The following is a 16,255-nucleotide window of genomic DNA, read 5'->3' on the forward strand; positions in this document are numbered from 1 at the left end:
AGAAGAGAGGCCCTGACTGCACAAAGGGTATCTAGGCCTTATCTGACTCTGCTGCTGACAGACACTGCTTTTACAGGAGAGTTTAGCATTTACAGCAAATGCTTTTTTGCCAGGTGAGTTTGCCACTACTGAGTGGACGCTGGTGAGGGCAAGTCATGCACATGGCCATACATTCACTGATCATCCATTGCACACTGATGTTACAGATCCCTGCTGCATCCAGGAATCCATTCTTTTCTTGGAGGCCTAATAAAATTTTCACTGTCACATCTAAATTCTGGCACAGATAGACTGATACATGAAAAGATGTCATTATTGGAATGTGTAGGGTTAAAAAAACAACAACACAACAAACTAAGCAACAAAAAAGTCAGTATTTTCTATAACTTCCTCACTTTAATAAGCTGGAAAGCAGTATACAATACTATGAAATACTGGCAAATGGTGTGCTGTCTTTGAAACACATTTTATTAAGACCCAGTTTACTGGGTTACCTCTCAACCGGTCCCTAGCTTGCTACAGAGTCAAATTATGGTATGCAATGTTGAGTAAAGTGGGATCTAAACTATCCCAATCAATTTCCAATTTTATTGCACAGTGACAACAGACATCAGATTCAATTAGCAAGACTTGAATGCATTTTCAGAATCTGCAAGTTTTTATCACTTGGGTAGCTGGTAAACAAACAAATTATGCAGTGTGAATTGAAACACATCTCTGCTTGGAGCTATATAATGTAATTGTTGTAATTTAATTCAGCTCAAATGAGATTAGAGTTTGCGGATGTGTAATCCAGTATTTTTGTAAAGATACATTACCATACATTTGAACTACAAAAGTAAGTCTGTTTTATCATATTTGCTGACTTGTCAACATCTCTACCTGACTGCAAAAGTTTAGTGAGTGTTTTCTTTACCCTTGTTCCCTTAATTTGATCCTCGTGACCTTCAAAAGACATGAGATCAGGAGCTTCTTGCCTTACACTTTTTCTGACAGAAACAGCAGAAGGAGCTGAGAAAGCAGAACAGCAGCTGGACATGTGGATGGCTTTGAAGTTCTTGCTAGGTGAAGCTGTATCTTTTTATACCTAAATCCTTCTAAGAGTGTCGTTCTCTCCCCAAGTGAGCAGCGACTTGGATTCCCTGTATCTCCCTTAGATGAGTAGAAAGTGCCATGCAGTCCTTTAAGGCACATGGTAAAACAGATGTAACATATTGCTCAGTGCTCAGGAGCAAAACTCAAGGGCATTTCACCCAGAGGGCTAAGGTGTACATGGCAAAAAACAACATAAAGGGGCACACTTCAATTCTTATTAACCATAACAGCCGCCACCACACATGGGCATGTCAACCGAAAAAAAACCCCAAACAAAACCTGAAAACAAAACAACAATAAATATTTGTAAAAAACAATCAGTTTTATAAATTCTACAGAAAATTTAAAGTCATTTACAAAATTGGAAGATTTGGGAGGAAAAACAAGAACCAATGCCATATTTGATAATGACCTTCTCTAAGAAAACTCAGTTTGGAACCAGAAGTACTATCTTTAGACTCAAAGTCAACTTTTCAGCCTCTCTCTGTGTGAGCTATAGCACAGGCTTTATAGCGTACCTGTACAGTTGCTGGATTAAAGCATCTGAAAGATCAGACTCAGTCCTTTTTGGTTAAACCTGGAAGACACTTTGTTTAAACCTCAGCTTGCTAATTTTATTGCAGCGATTTTGCCCCCATGTATTGAAGAAGTAAAAGAGAATTTGCTGCCACAGGAGATCTGGAGAGACAGTGAAATACCTATCCATGAAGATTTTAATAATTCAGCTGGACTCAGCCCTGAGTAACTTGATGTCCTTACTCTGTTTTGGGCTGGGACAAAGGGGGTGAGGGTGAAGGGATGAAACCTCATCTAGCTGCAGTTCAATGTGAAGTTATAGTATTTTTTTTTTTTTTAGTGCATTACAGGAAAGTGATTTATTATCAGCAGAGGAACAACGAAAGTAAGGTAATTTACATAATGCTTGCAAATATTTTGATAATCAAATTGTATGTTTATGGCAATACCAGAAACATTTAACATTTTGTTTACAGAAGTATGTATAATAAGGAATTTTCTCTAAAAGCTGTACTGGAATTTCTCTTATATCAGTTTGATCAGTTCCTCAGAAAAACAAAACAGAGAGGGGCGTTACAGTGATCGTTATGGAGATTGTTGCTGTGGTACAATGCTTTCCTCAAGGTGCAATAAATGTACTGTTTCCCGTCCTTGCAAATGTAATATAAAGAAATGATCCTTCAGCCATCGTTTAGCCATCGTCTTAAGACCCGCTTCTCCGGGGGACGGGTGGGAGAGGGTGGAGAGGAAAGCTCGTTACCTCCCTGTGCCCGCCTCACCTTCTCCTGTCCCTTAGCTACTCGTTACCTCGGCCACGCCATCGCCAGCGCCGGGCTTGCCTGTGCACTCCCCGTAAGGGGGCACCCTCGGTTGCGTCCTGCGGGACCCGCCGCTGCTCCGGCACGCTGCCGGGCGCCAGCGCTGCGGAGCGGGGATGCGCTGTCCCGCGGCACCCGCACGGAGCTGGGAAATGACACGCTCAGCACCGGTACCCCCTGCAGTGCTGCAACATCTAAGCGCAGCATCCATCATCTAACCACTTCCTTCCAAATGGAAAAAAAAAAAAAAAAGGTGGCTGCTATTGCACTTTTCCTTCTGAAGAAGGAATGGGAAGGAGCCACGTGCTTAAAACCCGTACCCAGATTTCTGCAAAGTCAAAAGTTTTAATTGGATGCAAACTTTGGCTAACACGAGATAATAACTAATAGCAATAAAGAATGGCTTCTGACTTTTTCCTGGTTGCTTGCTCAAATCTGGATCCCGACTGGTTTAACCCTGGCTGTGTCTGAACAAAGAGGCTGCTGCTCACTAGCCACCATGGCACAAGGTCTGGATCTGCAACTCATGCAGGCAGGCATCACACAGAATGCTGCAGCTCCCTTCCAGGAATGGAAACAGTGCATGTCAGTCTCTTCAGCTTGATTTCAGGTCGTAGTTGAGGTGCAGTCAATGCACACACAGATCTGTAAGCCAAGAGGTGCTGCTGACTCCTGAAATGTAGGCCCAGAAGGCATCAAATCAGAGGGAAATTAACATCCACGTTAATGTGAGTCAAGCTCAGATTAAGAACAAGATTCATAACTACAAGAACATGAGACTCTGATCTGATACAAAAGCTTACTCAGACTTAGATATGAAAAGAGACCGATCTATAGTTCTAAGACAATCCCTTCCTTCCTTAGGGGCTCAAGGAGCCTTTTGTTAACTCTAGAAGGAAGAGAAATACCCTTCTCACTTGATATAGAAGGAAGCAGAAACAGGCTCTGCTTTCAGCCCTCTTCTGAGTTTCCATTTAGTTTGGATATTGCAGCCTTGGCCATTGCCCAGACTGTGCTTGTTCAGTGGAAACAAAGCCACTCTTGGTTGTAAAATGTGAATAGCTTGTCAGAAAGAGCACTTGTGGAGCTGTCTTGCTTAAAGACAACATCCTTCTCAGGTGGGAGTCATGACACAGTTCTCAAGGGTTATATCTAGCAAGACAACCGAGCCTCTGTGGAAAGCAGCAAGCGATGGCTTTTAGTCAGGTGGAGAATAGCTTTTATATGGGAAGAAAAAATAATTTGTGTTTTATTTTCTGTATATGTGCACTGATGTGGTTGTCAGTCCTTAGTAGGTTCAGACTTTTAAGGAAAATATTCAGTGTTTTCAAACTATCTAATAATGGACTACATAGGAGAAAAAAGTCACTACCCTCATCTAGATGATGTATTGCTACAGCAGGTTTTAAGAATTGAAGACCCTTGTTCATCGAGTTACTCAAGACACATGCCTCATCAGAGAGAAAGCTTGTTTTGTGGTTAAGGTGCTAAAACTGGGGCTCAGGGTGCTTTGGCTCGCTTCCTTCCCTCTACCACAGGCTTATCTGCAAACCTGAGAAAACTAGAGTAATGTTTTCCATACTTGACCTCCCTATTCAATAGTTTAAAAAAGAAAGGTAAGGCATCTCAGAGAGGACCAGTCCTTAAAAAGTAACTTGTGAGTTTTAAGAGAATGTTAAACAAGTAATGAAGATTACACAGGTAATGCACACAGGCAGAATTATAAGAGCACAAGCAACTTCTTTATTTTTCCATCTTCATTAGCCAATAAGTGTCCTAAGCCGTCTGTAGATTGAAATCCAGTTTTTGGTAACTGATCTTCCTGAACTGTGATATTAGTAACTTACACGATCAGTACTTTATCTCTTGACGATTGCCCCTCAGATTCTGAAGCATCATATTCCGTGATGTGACAGGTCTGCTAAACTAAAGCATGGAACCTTGATACAATTTACAGAAACTGTTTCAGTACAAGATATAGAGCTATCCTGATCTATGACTGCCTAACTATTTAGGGGATTTCCACAGTGACATAAAACTGTAGTGCAGAGATTGTGAAACAAGTTCACTAACTATACAGAGTTAGGAAAAGCGATGAAGTGTTTGTCACTGCATCATACACATGGGTCAAATAAAGTCACAGGTAGTGCAGCTCATTCAGGGTTTTAGCCTCACGTCACCAATTCTCTACCTTTACAAACACAAGCATCTAACCCTGAGTGCACATCGTATAATCATATACAATACTACTTTATAATTATGTTCCCTTTAATTCTCTACTAGACCAGTCTGCAGTATGATTTAATCATTTTATGTCCATGTTAGCACCTCAGCTTTTCAAGTTTGTTTTTTTCCTATGAATGCTTGCCGTATTGATTTTAACAGACATTTAGAATAAAGAGCACACTGAACTTGTGCCATCATGCCATCCACATATGTTTTCCATTGAAAAGACTTTGCACAAAACTGGTATTGAATCAGTGCTGGAACACTTGAATCCAAAGTGCACATACTGGGAAAGTTATTGTCTTCCTGGGAGGTTCTAAAAAGCATGCACTCAGTGTTGCCTTGGCATTATCCTCCTCAGCGGTACTTAAGTAAAGTATATGTACTACAGCAAATCACCTACTGTCAAAAAATAAAAGTCTATAGCCTACAGTTCTTACCGTGCTATTACTTGTTGTAACTCAGTTTTCAGTAAATGAAATTTCCTTCCCAGCCATTAGTTTACAGGAGCTAGTCACACCAACAAGGTGACATAAGCAATACAGGAAAAAACACATTTTTAAATGTGTTTTATCTAATTTAGGGAATATCCCATACAACTTCACCCATACAACACTTTGAAAAGATTTTGTGATGGTTTTTGTATTGCATTTAAAAAGAAACAAAATATCTGCACTAGAAACTTGTTGGGGCCTCCATTTCTAGTGCATAGCTGCATGACAGAATCAAAGGCTCCTTCTCCAGCAAAAGAGGAACAGAAGCAGAGCTTCTTTCAGTAAAAATAGCATCACCAGAAGCTGAAGCATCACTTTGCACTGAGTTTTTGCTGTTCTGCTTCATGGTCTGCTTAGCTGAGAGAGTCACACCTGCCACCTATCTGTGTATGAAGTTACTTTATAACAGTGGACACTCGTCACTGTGGGTCTCTGCCAGTAGAGGGTTTATTGCATTTATTCCATGGTAGATAATTTAAGAGTCACCTCAACTTATTTTGTATGTTAAATAGTAACCGCCCTAATCTTTCATATCCAGATACTTTTGTATAGTTTTCTAAAATGCCATTGATCTCCTTGCATGAGTTTACTTTCTTTAAAAACAAGTCATAAAGCAATGCTCAAGTTAAAAATTTCTACCCGTTAGGTAACTGCCAAAATCTGATTCCTATATTTCAAAGACTAGCAAATAGGACAAACAGTAATAAATAAAGCTGGATGATTAATGAGATAAATGAAAAATAACTAGCATACTTTTTTATCAGATAAGATAAGAAAGCCTTCTGATTCAGGAGCAGAAAATGTAATGATGGTCATATTTAGGATTTAAACAGTTTGGTTAATGCATACAGGAAATTGTCCATTTGAGATGAAAACAAACAGAAAAAAAAAAGTCTACTGCTCCCCTAAGTACAGGCAGGTTGAGACTTCTGCATTGCTGCTCTTGCAGGTGGCAATTACTATTCTTGCATTCATGTGCATATAGTATTAGTTTGATTTGATGAGAAATAAGTCAAAATTTGAAAAATAACCACATATTCATTAAAAACAGCCCCCTCTGCTTCTGCTTGCTTACAGATTATTTTTACTTGCCACTCAGCCTTTGGTTTATGCCTATATAGTTCACATACAGGTTACACAGCAGAGTGTCTAATACTGGAAGAGAAGACACCAAACACTTTCCTCTGCCCATAACAACATTTGCATCTTTAGGAGCAAAACAGAAGGCAAATCAGGTGAAGAGGTAGAACACGCTATTTTCAGTATGAGGGGTAAACCAAACAAAAGGACTCATTTTATCTGATCAAAAACTGCTTTCTTTTCCATTTTCTGTTCTAAGAGTCCCAACGAAGCAAGTAGCAAGCCCTCCATTGCATATCATGGCTTGGTAGACAGCATCAGCTGGCAAAACTTTCTGTCTGAGCCTGAGGTCATGGTGGGTCTTTGCACATATACACATCCCTACTCTGGATAGTCATGCTATTCTCAGACACAGTAAGAGCCCAGAGAGAATTGCACAGTCCTGTTAGTAGAAATAAAGCAAAGGATTGCAATGATTGACTCCCACCCTTCCCTTCAAAGTGCTTTGCAAACATGTGAAAAAAGAAAAGCTTGGCTTCATTTTGAAAGAAAAAGGAAATGAAGGTCAAAGGGAGCATAAAATCAGCCCTAAATAGAACGGGCATTCATTAGCTTTCTCAAAAAGAACAAAAAATAAAAAGCAGCAACTACTTACTAGATGCAAGAGAAACAGCAACAGCCTGTACCTTCCAAAAGAGCCTTATCCAGGCTTATCGGGAATGTAAAATGTCTCCTGAAAAAAAAAGGCATGCTGGGGAAGGTTCCTATTTCAAACAGGCCAGAGCAAAAAAAGTTGCAGCAAAGCAACCACAGTTCAGCTGTAGATAATTTTGGGCAATAGGGAAGAGATTGCCCTTCACCAGATGGCCACATATAAAGTAGTACAAAGGAAGGGGGTAGGAATAGGGAAGAAAGGAAAAAAAAAAAAAAAAAAAGAAGGAAAAAAAATAGGAGGAGGAGAAGGAATTGGATTTGGCTTTTTTTTCCTATAAAGTCTTGTTCTGAAATAAAATGTAGACCATTATGATACCTGTGTTTTTTCTTCCAAATGGTAGCTGGCAGTTTGGTGTTAACTTCAACATGAAAAGCAAGCAAACTAGCGAAAATTATTGTTTCCCAGCTACTTCTGAGAATTTTGTTATTTCAGATTTTGAAAAATAAACATCTAGCTTGTGTCCTGCTAGTTCACCTTGTAGAAACCTGATTTCCAGTGGGTTTGCATGTGTGTTCAAATAACACTCTTGTTTCTCCATTTTACTCACAAATTTTGCATTTACGAGATGCAGGCAGGTGCTTGCAACTGTCTTATGTGCTCTGGGAGTGGGGTGGCAACAAAGAATGCTAGTCAGAGAATTACTATCCTCGAAAAAACATTCCGTCCTGTCCTAGCCTAGCCTATCCATTTTTCTCAACAGAAAGGCAGAAGTCTAATATAGCAACCAGAGAAGGAAGGAAAAAGCTTATTAGTATTCTGACTTTGTATTTTCCCAAAGGAAATTCTGACTATCAAGTACTCAACTGATTCTTATAATGCAATTTACTTGCCATTGGAAGCTGTCCATTGGTGAAAACTAAATAAACATGATACATAGGAACAAAGTTGTTCTCCCCTGGCATAATACTAATCTTAAACATCTCAAATAGAGAGGTAGATCAAATACAAAAACCTTGCATCTGGTACCATAGGTGGCTGCGCATTTTACTGATTATATAACCTGTATTGTGTGGCAGTCACAGAATAAGAACTTACTTGAGAATGTAGCTGAAAAATGAAACAGCCTAGTCATGACAGGATTGATTTCTGTACCTAAGTAATGAGGAAAATCTTGAAAAAATAAGGTTGGTTGATTTACTTAACATAGAAATTCCTGCCAATTTTCAGTGTGCTGTCAAATATAATCATATTAACTAAATCTTAAAAACTCCAAACAGCCTGATTTATTATTTCTTCAATGCATATGTTTTTGGGTATTTGAATATGCCTACATCAAAAACAAGATTTTTAGGGAGCCAGTTAGCTTGTCTTGCAGAGTTAACAAGTTCCGGTAAGGACAATCTTTTACAATAAATCTAATTATTACACAGTTACTTTCCTTATATAGAGAGTTTTTACCTTACGCTGTAAGAGGGATAGTGGGATAATGCTCGTATATTGAATTTCCTGGTGATAGTTATTCTTACTACCTCAGAGCATTGTGAGGGAAGCAGAGGACAGATGAATGTTTTTCACTTGGTGTCTGTATGATCTATCTAATCTGCATAATTAGAAAATGGGAAAGTTGTCTATGACGCTGATGCTGACTTCACTTCTAGGCCTTTTTGAGCTCGTTTAAAGTATGGTAATGAGAAAAACATTTTACCTTTGGGCAGCAATATAATTTGTCAGGAAATTCCTCTTGCTATGATGAGTGGATGAGGAAAATTTGGAATAATATGATCCAGATGTTAAAGCTCCTATTTAGCAGCAATGCAAATTTCATGGAATTGTCCAGATGGTGACCTTCCAGTATTAATAATAAATCAATACTGGGGTTTGTATCTGTATGGAAAGATTCCTATCTTTGTTTTCATTTACATGACAAAACACTCATGCATTTCATGTGGAGGCTAATAATATTAAAATTAACAATCTGGAAGACATAAAAATCAATAAGGAAAATTGAAACAATTACTACAAGTAATATATACCAATTGATCTGATAACAGCATCACCCAAGAGAAGGTTGTGCTACCATTTTTTAATTATTTAGCATTAATTTTGCATTTAACATAATAACAAAATTTTATTACAATTTTGTATTAGAAAGTAGCCAGTTTACTGAATATGTGTATTCAGGGAGTTTTGGTTTTGCCACATAAATTCAAACTTTACCAGAAAACAAAAAAAAAGCATCCCACAGTACATAAGCACAGCTGAGAGGGTTCATGTTGGACAGCAGCCAGGCAGGCAGGCAACAGAAAACCTTTGGTGACCTCTGGTGAAGACCAGGAAACTTCAGGATCTGCAGTCAGGGATGAGTAGAGGCCACTCAGACCTGTGGCATGTCAGAAGGGCAGCAGGGCATGGAAGGAGCTCTGTCACTTTTACGGTCACAGACAGCAGACTGAGCTCTCCTAAAGTCAGGGCTGCAGGGTGGAGAAAGGCCTAACACTGATGTGAGCTAGTGATGCTGTGTTGTTATCTTCTACAGGCTGTGTTATCTTCTACAGTAGTTTCTATCTGTTAATCTATTCAAACTTGTATTGTAAAATACCAGTTTGTTCAAGGTTCTGTGCTTTCTGGGGCTTGGGAGATTATTTTTTAGGGTCTCTCTTTTTAGAGAAGAAGAATTTAGTCCTCTTACAGTTGAAATCTGTGGCAAAACTGTGTTAAGGGTCACAAGGAATGACACACATTCCTTCAGAATTCTACTTTTTTGATTAAAGAAAGAGATCCATCTTTCATAGAAGAACCCTTTTATCTAGGTGGATTGTACTTTTTGTTTGCTTTTAAAGAGTCCCCCTGCACCAAACCAAACATAAATTTTAAAACTGTCTCCCCTCAGAGTTTTTGGGGATTTTATTTTTAGCAACATTTCTGTAAAGATCCAGGAGTTACGTCTACAAACACATACTGAAGTCTGTCTTGCTTTATCTTTGCCATCATCAGGCTTCCACAATCCCAAATTCATGACTATTAACACAACTAGAGAGAACTGACATTAAAGGGCTTTTAACTCTTCTGTAGGTATCAAATATGTGCTTATTGAAAAGAAATTGATTATTTAATCACTGTGGGCAACTCAAGCTAATATATGTATTGAGTCTGATGAAATTTCATTTAGGATAAAAAGCATTTAAAACTTTAGGCCACAGCACTTTGTGCTGAAGAAAGGTTTTAGGAAAATCCTCCATTAGTGTGTTTATGCACCCAAGCACCACGCAGAGCAGTACAGACAAAATGTGCCTGTCTGAAAGTTCCTAAGAGCAGCTCTAAGTCTTAAAGGGCAAAGTGCCTCCACTGACTTCAGAAAACTTGCTCCCAAAGCTTTAACTTTGTGGTTACCATACCTAATTCAAGTTCTAAAACAAACTTTAATGTTTCTTCCAGTAAAAATGATTCTATCAATAGACAATTTAGATTCTAAGCATATGATGTGAGGGGTCTGATGAGTTGTATCTCATTGTTATAACTGATTACTACATTGAATTTACTAATTATTTACAGGGTGCATGGCAGACTAACATTCTAGAGTCAAAGGCACTCCTGGGTCAGATGCTGTACAAGTAATATGTCTAAGTTTTACAGTTTGACAGGCTGTTAATCAATGCACTGTAGAAACATGGGATGTCATTACTTTGAAATGTCTGTCTCAGTTTTGTCAATAGCCCCACTGCTGCTTATGTGGGTTGTTTCTCTTTATTTCACCATCAGCCTTTGCTGGTGGAAAACCCTGTCCATGTGAGGAATGCTCTCAGTTATTACCATTGCATCACTTTCAGAGCAACCTCTCCTGGGAAGAACATCACAGGATGTCCCATTTTTGTTGGTTTTTAAGTGGTTTAGGTAAGTTTCACAGATGGCATATTGACTTGGCTATATCTGACTTACCTCAGTTGTTTTCTACCTCTTCTTGTCCTGTTCTGTCCTTTGTTTCCCTCCTCCACAATTCCAAACCGTTAGTTCTAATTATGTTAGCAATCTGTTCACAATTACCATTTTTTGTGAAGACTGAAGCAAAATAAACTGTGTTTGATGGGAGTTCACTCCAGTACTTTTTTCCTGTATTATACATTTTTATCCACCTTTAAGTAAGAGTTAAATACAGAAGATTAAAACTTGTTGAATTTATGTAAATGCTTCAGTAGTATGTAAATGCTTCAGTAAAAGCTACACATGTAGCATTCTGTGCCACTCTGCAAAATACTCAAGGTCTTGAGCAGTCTTTCTATTTTTCTATCCGTATGTTAGTGTACAAATTATTTCTCATGAACCATAAATGCAACTGAATTTTGGGTTATCTAGGTGCAATGTTTACCATGTTTGGATTAAATTAATTCTTTAGATAGGTAATGTAAGTTAAAATTAGGATTGGCAACTGTTAGGATTTTCTATTTGATAGATTTTGCTTTGCATGCAGTGAAATTGCTCTAGGCTGGTCTCTCTACCACCCACCTCTACATATGAAATGCCTTTTGTATTGTGGAGCTATAGTTCCTCTTACTTCTTGGGGGGTTTTCTTTGCATAGCTGACCTGGAGTTTGATATTAAGTCATTTTACAACTTGTGTTTGTGGTGTGAAGAGAGAAGGGGAAAACCCTTCAACTTTGTAGAGCCACTGTGTTCACTCATTTAAATGCCCTAACTTCTGAGTTAATCCTCAGTTCTCCATTTATGCACCTGAAGGTGGTGAGACACCAAAAGGTTTGACATAATGGATAAAAATAAGTAAGTACATTCGTATCAAAACACCACATTATAATTCTTTCTGATGATCATGATTTGCTACTCTACCACACTATTATGTTGCTTGGAGGTCTCTTCTCTTTATTTTGACTATTGTCAAAGATTTTTACTTCAGTGAGTTCCTGCTTCCTTCAAACTGCAGGTTAATTTTCTTTTTGTTTTGCAGCAGCAAACACCCTAACACTTAAGGTATGAATATGCTTGAATGCTAGCAATGCTGAGAGCAGGTTATGTATGGGCAATAGTTCCGAGACTTAAAAGAAAAGCTCATCTATATATGTGCAATATCTGCAACCCCTTCAAGAAGTCTTAGACTGACATCAGATGCATTATGAGGTTGATCTACTCACTCTTCAGAAATCCCTGGAATTTCTAGTCAGACAGCAGCTCAAACTGAGTCCAGCACAGTAGCTCTGAGGGGGATGCAGAAATCCTAGATAAACAAAGTTCAAATTCTACCCAGGTAAAATTTCTAGGTGCATTAAGAAGTTCTAGCATTTTGGTTAAGAATAGACTGACGTGAGCAATCTTTCATGGTCCTACTACAGAAAAGAGTCCAATGAGTCTGTGGGGTTTGCCATGACATTGCTTTCTTATGTATTGTACTATGGGAGTGATGGGAAGAGACTTTGTGGAGATTTGTCCTGCCTACACGGCTTCCACCACCGCTGTACCAGCCAGGGTACATCACCCCCAATGCCACTGGCAAGGACCAGAAGGTAGCTCTTGAATCTCTTGTGCCCCTGGATTCATGAGAATAAGGTCTACTCCTGCAGTAAACTAACTTTTCTTTTTTTGAGAAGAGCTGGTCTTGTGCCACAGACAAATGATTGAGCTCCCTCATCAATTTTATGATTAGGCCAACACTCTTAATGCATCAGGCACTGACATATGCCAGGCCTTTGGGGATTTGGGGTTTCCATCAGGCAGATCCCTATGTCAAGAAACTAAACAATTTTCCTAATTTCCAGAGGAAGACAACTTTCTTCCTTCCCCAAAGTCTGGGAAAAATTCTTCATGTCCTTTCCTTTTTATAGCTCCTATCTTCCCCTTTCAAATAAGAGAATTATGCTGACATAATCATTTTACGTCCAGTTATTTAACATCAAACAGATGGTTGCTAAAGTTCTTGCATCAGCAATAGGATTTTAATTATTCTTTGGTAATTGTGCATCCTGGCACTAGTAAATCTAAAAAATTGTAGCCATTTTCATGCCGTTCTTATCTTTGATGACAGCTGAAACGTGTTTTGCATCCTTGACACTAAGCAAATATTTTGTTGTTCTTTGGCTTCTTTATTTCCTGCAAATTTGATCTTGATAGTTTTACAACATCAGTGGCATACCAATAAGAAATCTGTCCAATGACATCTGCGCAGTCTGTGGACAGAAAATCTTTGTGGATATAAAAAAAGAAGGGATCACTGAAAATACCTAACAGCTATCCTGTAATCATGGATACCCTTTCCATGCAATTATGAAACTATTGTTTATGCTGCATTAAAAAACAATTTGGCAATATGGCAACAATAAATACCAAGGGGAAAAAAAGGAACCAAAACCACATTCAGAAACAACATTGTGCAGAGAAACACAAAAGTAGGAACACAAAAATAGGAACACAAACTATTTTTCAGTTCTGTGACACAAGTTGAGGCCATGCAGATTTCTGGCTGACAAACTGATGCAAGAGTGGCCATAATCCAATAGTTCCAGGCTTAAATCCACCTTCCAGGTACTTACTGCACAGCCTTTGTGGGTGTGCCTGGCAGGACATTAGACCAGCCATGCTGACCCATCAGTCAGGTCTGTTAATTCAGGCTCTGCTCCTGTGTATTGCAGAGGATTTCCTCCATTTGTGCCTGGGGCAGTTTGCCAGGTAGTTTTAAAGCAGATGTGGAATCCTTCTCGACCAGTGTCCTGTACCCTAGAGCTTGGCAGAAGAGCCAGTGACCCAGGGATACCAAACAAGCCCACATCTTGCACTCCAGAAACTCAAAATGAAAAGTACTAAATATGTGCTGGAACAATGTTACTAATCACCCACTTCTACACTCTATAAAAGTATCCTGGCTTCTTGTGAGCTGGAAAATGTGAATACCAATCTGGATGTTCTGGATGTTGGATTCAGCTTTACAGTAACTCCAAATAGTCCAAATATTTTAAGTAAATTGAAACTGCTTGGTTATAAAACCAGGCAGTGTCCACACTCAGTCATTAAAATTATCTGCTGATGGTTTGACCAGGTTTGCAGATGTAAGCACTGAGTCTTTTTGCATTTGAAAGATTCTTTAACAATACACCTGATACTGGTTTCATCAATCCTGCATCCACAGCTGGTGCATTGTTGGCAAGAACCAAACTTGCCCAGACTGCCCTGAGAAAGATGGTTTGAAGGGGTTGTTAAGCAATCCATACCTTCTCTGTAACACGTGTGCTTTTCATTTGGATTTTCTAAACCATGGCCTGATTACTTACTAATTCTTGTTTTGATCTGCAACTGAGGGATGAGGTGGCCACATTAAATGAATGGAAAACCTGTAATTATGAAGGAAAAATTATATTTAGGGAAGATGATAGTTCTGTTTGCCTTTCTTATCTAAGACCCCAAGCAAGCTAGGAAAAGGAAAGTAGATATATATTTTACTTCTTGATTTCAAGATGGCCAGAATTCATTTTCATAATGATAGGAACACTTCAAAGAATATGTCACAATTTTTTAAAGACCATGCAGTGGATTCTGTTCTTTAAGAACTAAAAAAAAAAAAAAAAATGTAATGCACTTACAGAACAAGCTGTCTTTTCCCTTTTAGTAGTTAATAAACAAGATTTTTCTTTAGTAAGCAAGAAAATAGTTGAAGATCTGCTGCTGTGTCTTTAGAAAACTGCTAGAGTGAAAGCAAAGTTTGGCTTATTTTCTTGGAGCTTATTTTAACCACAGGATACTTAGCTTTAACCTTACGTCTATTAAAAAAAAAGAAAGTAAATTAAGAGCGTTAAGGCAGTAAATTATGAGCACTAAAAAAAAAAAAGTTGATTCAAAAATTTAACCCAATAATGTATCTTTGATTCTGACTAAGAAAAATACCAGGATTTATCTATTGTTGCATTTTCTCTCCAGTTTCCTTATGAATAGATTGTGTGGGAACACTGAAATATTTTATGGACAACTTCTGGACTGCCTCTGCTATCTGGTGTTGTGGCAGTCAATTGTTACAGGCATCATCCAAGGCATTACTTACTCACTGGTTCTAGAATAGGATGCAGATTATTGGTGACAATTCAAAGTGTTGGACATTTACCTGCCTACAACAATAGACATATTCTGTACTTAATTTTAAAAGACTAGAAAAAATAGCAACTAGTGGAATTCCAGTATGCTAGAAACACTTTTGCCTCTTTTTGCATTACAACGAGGCTGTGCAGCATGCTATGAAAAGATATTTTATTTTCTCCAAGTAAGAATTAAAAGAAATTCATGGTTTTAATGGGAAACTCATGCTAGAAAAAAAATAGATTTCCTAGAATGAAGAAATAGATAGAAGTAGCAGATATTGTATGAAGCCATCTATTGGTGAAAATAAGGTTTAGATGGTAAAAATGGGAAATTATGAGCTTAAAAAAAAAACAAAGTAAATGAAAGAAAGAGCAGATCTTGAATACATAGAAAGAAGGGGTTTTTTAAGCTTAGATGAAGTTAAGAAGTTCTTTTTATGTGCTATGCCTGCATTAATAAATGCAAAAATGCATGTAAATAAGCTGTTAATTTTCATTATGCTGTCAAAGTTGCCTGCTTGTGTGTGTAATGGAAGCAGATGTGTCCTCATCCTTCTCAATGGCTAGCAAATAAAAGGGATACTTTGATCTCACCAACACTTTGGTTGTGCAGAGCACTTGCTAAAGGCAGTAACACGAGTCACCAGCTGTGAGAGGAAACTTCCATTGCAAACCCCTCAGTTACAGTGTTTGAACAGAGTTTTTGTACCACATTAGATGCCTAAGATCAAAACAGCAATAAAAACACTAACTTGGACATGGTCTCATCACAGTTACAGCCAAATGTTGTAGGTGTTTTCATTTGAAAGCTTTTAAGAGCTGCTTCTGTATGTGCCTGGAAATGTCCTAAGCTGCGCTTAAATCCTGAACTGATCCAGACGTTCTTCTGGATCTTCTGATCTTCATAGTTCTTCTGGCCTACCAGAATCAAGCTATTAGGGTTCACCCAAAATTTTCTGTGGCTGCAAGGAAAATACCACAAAGACATCCCTTTCTTTTTACACCAGCTCTGAAGGATGAGTCTGCTGCCAGTCTTCCGTTTGTTCCATTTTTCCACCAGTTAGGACCCTTGTCCCAGTAACCTTCTCAAGAAAACACAACCCCACCTGACAGCAAACACAATGTCCTATGTGGCACCTTCTCTACCCATGCTAGTTTTGTGGACTACATTTACAGAGAGAGCAAAAAGTAGGAAACACTTTTTTCATGCCTATATTAAGGTTGCTAAACAAAGAGAGGAACACGGCATTGGATTCAAGGACTACATATTTGTATTTCCACCATTGTAGCTGAGAGCAGCTTAAA

Source organism: Prinia subflava, chromosome Z, assembly GCF_021018805.1.
Source record: "Prinia subflava isolate CZ2003 ecotype Zambia chromosome Z, Cam_Psub_1.2, whole genome shotgun sequence".
Lineage (NCBI taxonomy): Eukaryota > Metazoa > Chordata > Aves > Passeriformes > Cisticolidae > Prinia > Prinia subflava.